We start from the raw sequence: 5,815 nt of genomic DNA, 5'->3' as shown, positions 1-5,815 counted from the left end.
AGCTTCGTGAGCAGCGGCTGCGGCCTGGGTCAAGTTCGCTTGGACCTAAAAGCCCCTCCCCGCCTCTGCCCCGGAAGCAGAGGCCGCGCAAGACGACCACGCGCTGATGAGGACCACAACACTGTCACAGAAGCTGGCTCCGCCCAGAGAGCAAAGCTGTTGGCCATGCAGACATGGGGGGCGGGTGCCCCGCTGGTTCCCAGACGCCCTCCTCCTCCTCCTCGTCCTCTCCCTCCTCCTCTGGGTGCCCTGTTCCTGGACCCTGTGCTGGGCACCGAGAGACACCCTCTTCTGGCTATACTCCTGGCTGGGCAGGAGAACGGAAATCAATCTGGGTGCCCAGCTTGTCCTTCCACGGAACCTTGGCTTGTGGTGGGCGGGGCCAACAACCTAAACTTTTCTTTTTAAATATAGACCGCTTCACGAATTTGCACAGGACACTTGCACAGTGGCCATGCTAATCTTCTCTGTATCGGTCCAATTTCAGTATGTGTATTGCCACAATGAGCACCGGCTGATCTTTCAAAAAGCATTTTTAGGAGCCAGTGCTGTGGCGCAGTGGGTAAAGCTGCCCACCAGCAACACCAGCATCCCATTTGGGTGTTGGTTCGAGTCCTGGCTGCTCCACTTCCAGTCTTGTTCCCTGATGATGCACCTGCTTCAGCCCCTCCACCCATGTGGAGACCCACGTGCATCCATGGGAGACCTGGATGAAACTCTTGGCACCTGGATTCAGTCTGGCCCAGCCCAGCCATTGTGGCCATTTGGGGAGGGAACCAGCAGATGGAAGATCCCTCTCTCTCTCTCTCTCTCGCACTGCCTTTTAAATAAATAAATCTTTAAAAATTTTTGGATTGACATCTAAGAGTTGTGCATATTTATGGGGTACAGTGAGATGTTATGACACGGGCACGGGGGCACTTCATAAATGTTCACATTGTGAAAAAATGAGGCTTGGGTTATCAATTTTTTTCTGCACTCAAATAAGCTTCCCTTTCTGGGCCATTTTCCCATGAACTCTGGGAAGCGTCCTGGAGTGGATTGTGCAGTAATCAAATCCAGGTGATTTCCATCCGGGTGTGTGGGGAGGTGGGGGTGCGGAGGGTCTTCCAACAACTTGCAGGGTGCTGAGACCCTCAGGCACACCTGGGCCACGTGAACTGTCCCACTTGAGTCCCCTCTCCCAGGTGTGAGGCTGCGGAAACAGCAAGGTCACCCATCAGCAGGGACCCTGGCTAAGATACGCGCCAGATACTGGAGGAGGAGGGAAAGACGAGATGGAAGCCAGCCTGGGGCTGGCATTGTGGCACAGCAGGTTAGGGCACACGTGGAATGCTGGCAGCCCATATCAGAGCTGTGCTGCTTCTGACCACGCTCCCGGCTACTGCACCTGGGGAAGCAGCAGCAGATGGCCAAGTGCTTGAGTCCTGCCATCCATGTGGGAGACCTGGATGGAGGTCCAGGCTCCTGGCTTTGGCCTGGTCCAGCCCCTTAAGTTGTGGCCTTTTGGGGAGTAAACCACTGTTGGAATCTCTCTCTCTCTCCATGGTGTAGGCAGGCAGGCAGGTGAGCCTCCCAGACCTGCGGTGGCATGCCCAAGTTCCAGGTTCTGAGGAAATGGCCACAAACAAGAGAGGCAGAGTGCCACCGCACGGCGGCTCCATTCCAGCTAGGACTTAAATCTGCATCATCAACCCCTTCCTGCAGCCTTCCATGGTCTTCCTCGGGGCAGGTGCTTCTCAGACAAGTTTTACTGCCTGCCTGCCAGTCCACCGCTGTGGAATACCATCCACTTCCTGGTGTTCTTTAGACTTTTTTCAGGTTTGGGGGAACTGTGCACATTTACGTGGGCTTTCATAAATATGTCCTCGGTATATAAGAAGCAAGTGCAGATGTTGGTCTGCAAAGTTTGAACACTTCCAAGACTTTTCCTGTAAATATTCCCAAACCTAGCTCCAAGTTCTACTTCCAGCTTCAGGGTCTGAGATTCAAAGCCCAAGCGACTTGAAATTAAACTAGGAATAACAAAGATAGCGGGGCTGGGGGATCACTGACGTCATAAATAAGAGTGTCAATTGTTAAATCAACAACAGGAGTCACTGTGCACTTTCTCCCCATGTAGGACCTCTGTTCTTAATATGTTGTACTATGAGAATTAATAGTAAAACTAGTCTTCAAACAGTAAACTTTATACTTTATGTGCCTGCGTGAGTGCAAACTGTTGAAATCTTTACTTAGTATAAAGTTGATCTTCTGTATATAAAGATAATTAAAAATGAATCTTGATGAAGAATGGGATGGGAGAGGGAGTAAGAGGTGAAATGGGAGTGGAGGTGGGAGGGTGGGTATAGGGGGAAGAATTGCTATATTCCTAAAACTGTACCTATGAAATTTGTATTCATTAAATAAAAGATTTCTTAAAAAAGAGATTACCTTAGCATAAGAGAGAGAGAGAGAGAGAGAGAGAGAGAGAGAGATAGCTGGAAAAAAATTCCTCAAATACTTGAAAATTACCACACTTTTCAATGATTGTAGATCAAAAGGAAATCTGCAGGAAAATTAGAAAATAGGAAAAATATAGAGTGGAACACATCAAATTTATGGGACAGAGCAAAAGTGCTGCTTAAAGAGAGATGGATAGCATTAAATTTTTATGAATGGATCTTTTAATTCAATTTCCAGAATCTCTTTATTTTATATTTATTTATTTTGATTTGAAAGGCAGAGAGAGAGAGGGAGAGAGAGAGTTAAAAGTGCTATCCATGACTTAACTCCTCAAATGTCTGCAACAGGCAGGGCTGGGCTGGGCCAAAGCCAGGAGCCCAGAACTGCCCCTGAGTCTCCCACATGAGTGGCAGAGGGAGCCAAGGGCTTGGGCTGCTCCCAGCGTGTGCATCAGCAGGAAGGTGCATTCGGGTCAGAGCGGAGACTCCAACCCAGGCACTCCCACAGGGGATGCAGGCACCCCAAGCCCTGTCTTAACCACTGTGCCACAACCCCTCCCAACATTAAGCATTTGTATTTAAACAATAAAGGTTTCATATGAACAACTTAGCATTGTTCCCTTACAGAATAAAAAAGGGCAAAGTAAACCTAAAACAAGTAGAAGGAAAAGGAGATAATAAGGGTGGAAATCAGTGAAATTAAAAGCAGAAAAATAGAGAAATAAATGAACATAAAGGGTGGTTCTTTAAAAGATCAATGAAATTAATAAAACTCCAGCCGAAGCTCCTCTGTACACATACATCAGACAGCCAAGTTAAAAGCCATCAGTTCTGTGAAAGCCACAAATACCTCAACTCACCCAAGAATAAATCGATAGACCAAGTAGTCCATTCCAAAGAGACTGGAATTAAAAAGTAGGGGAGCTGAGTGCAGTTCATTCAGGGTGACAGAGAAGGTAAAGTGGGTGCCAATTGGGGTATAGGGTGAGGGATGCACAGGAACTCTTAACTGTGTCACAATTTTTGTTTTGTAAGCTTAAGACCATTCTAGATAAAATGTCAAAAAAGGAACTGAAATTATAATGGGGCCAGCATTGTGGCATAACAGGTAAAGCCATCACCTCCAGTGCCAGCATCCCATATGGGCACTGGTTCAAGTCCTGGCTGCTCCACTTCAGATCCAGCTCTCTGCTATGGCTTGAGAAAGCAGTAGAAGATGGCCCAAGTCCTTGGGCCCCTATACCCGCATGGAAGATCTGGAAGAATCTCCTGGCTTCTGGCTTCTGCCTGGCACAGTCCTGTCTGTTGTAGCCATTTGGGGAGTGAACCAGTGGCTGTGTGTGTCTCCTTCTCTCTCTGTAACTCTGCCTTTCAAATAAGTACATAAGAAATTGAATTTACAGTGTAAAACCTCCCGAATAAGGAAACTCCAGGCACAGATGATTTTTCTGTGAAGTCTACTGAACATTTAAGATCCTTTACACAAATCGTACTAGAAAATAGAGGAGGATAGGCCAGCAGCATTATCCTGATACCCACAAAAACAGATAAAAACAAGAAAACTATAGCTCAGTACCTCTCATGAGTGTAGACACAAAAGTCCTCTCCATCTAGATATTAGCAAAGGGAACCCAGAACATCCAGAAAGGTCAGCATATCACAGCCAAATGCAGCTTATCCCAGGAATGCAAAGCCGGTTGAACACTTGGATATCCGTCGCTGTAATCTTTCCTGTTAGCAGAGTAAGGAAGAAAAACCACATGGTTCTATCAACTGATACAGAAAAAAAAACCACCATTCAGAGACAGTTCATCTTCAGCCACGGTAAAAACTCTCAGCCAGCCAAGAATGCAAAGGAAATTTCTAAACCTGAGAGGGCACCCACAAACACAGCCAACTTCAGATGCAGCGGCCAAACATGTTTGTTCTCATCTACGACTCGGGGCAAGGAGACGATGCTCATCCACATCACTCCAACGCAAGCTCTCCCTGGGATCCTAGCCCAGGTAAAAAGGCCAAGACCAGAGCAAGCATAGAGTTGGGAAAGGAAGAAGTAAAACCATCTCTATGCACAGATAATGTGTACACATAGAAAGTCCCAAAGGAATCTGTTAAAAAAAAATTGGAACTATTAACTTAGTTTAATAAGGGTAGGAGATTTAAGGTTAATGTATCAAATCATGTGTCTGTCAAAATATATATTTATTTACTTTCCTTTTACTTGAAAGGCAGACAGAGATATTTTCCATCAGCAGGTTCATTCCCCCATATGCTCGCAACAGCCAGGGTTGGGTTCAGCCAAAGCCAGATGCCTGGAACTCAGTCTGAGTCTCCCACATGGGTGACAGGGATCCGAGTATCTGAACCATCATCTACTGCCTCCCAGGGTGCACAATAGCAGGAAGCTGGATGGGAAGTGGAGCAGCACAGAATTCTAACCAGGCACTCTGTCATGGGATGCAGACGTTCCAAGTGCTGTCTTTGTTCTATGCAAAATGTCTGTCTGGAGATGAGCCATTGAAAACTCAACTATTAAGACACATCATATACACCAGCTCCAAAAAAAGAAAGCAGCTACAGAGATACAAATCTAACAGGCATGTGCAGGATCTGTATGCAGAAAACTACCAATAAAGAAATTATAAAAAACTAGATAATTAAAGAGAGACATTGCACGCATGGATTGGAGATTCAGCATAGCTAGGACGCTAACTCTCTCCCCAGTTTACACAGTTAACCCAGTTCCGGTTAACATCTCAGCAGAGGGGTGAGGGTTTGGCCTAGTGGTGGAGATGTCAGTTGGGATGCCCACATTCCAAAGCAGGGACCTGGGTTCAATACCTGACTCGGGATGCTGACACCTGGGGCATCACTGTGGCCTCGTGGTGTCTGTGTTAACAGGAAGCTGGTGTCAGCATCCAGAGTCAGGGACTCCCTGCCACTCTGTGATTGCAAGGCTTCCTATAAAGCAGCAGTAATGCAGAAGTCATGGTGTCAGCCTAAGGAGCAGAACGAGGAGGGCAGTGATAAATCCAGCAAATGCAGCCCACTGATCTTTTTTTAAAAGATTTTATATATAGTTTATGTATTTGGAATATAAAGTTACAGAGAGAGGTAGAGGCAGAGAGAGAAAGAGGTCTTCCATCCACTGGTTATATCCCAAAGAGCCACAATGGCCAGAGCTAAGCTGATCCAAAGCCAGGAGCCAGGAGTTTCTTCCGGTTCTCCCACACAGGTGCAGGGGCCCAAGGACTTGGGTCATCTTCCACTGCTTTCCCAGGTGCAGAGGCAGAGAGCTGGATCAGAAGTGGAGCAGCAGGGACTCGAACCAGCGCCATTATGGGATGCCAGCACTGCAGACGGGGGCTTTA

At 47.0% G+C, this 5,815-nt stretch overlaps 1 non-coding gene across 1 annotated transcript; it reads right to left on the bottom strand.

Annotated features, from left to right (window-relative positions):
- Positions 1–404: 404 nt before the first annotated feature.
- On the bottom strand, positions 405–511 carry LOC127487654 (U6 spliceosomal RNA). Its single transcript, XR_007914703.1, has one exon. It is a non-coding gene; the product is annotated as a U6 spliceosomal RNA (small nuclear RNA).
- Between the last annotated feature and the right edge of the window lie 5,304 nt (positions 512–5,815).

The sequence above is a fragment of the Oryctolagus cuniculus genome, chromosome 18 (genome assembly GCF_051225735.1).
Source record: "Oryctolagus cuniculus isolate XC-2025 breed Fujian yellow rabbit chromosome 18, ASM5122573v1, whole genome shotgun sequence".
Classification (NCBI taxonomy): domain Eukaryota; kingdom Metazoa; phylum Chordata; class Mammalia; order Lagomorpha; family Leporidae; genus Oryctolagus; species Oryctolagus cuniculus.
This window is presented reverse-complemented; position numbering and strand designations above follow the sequence as displayed.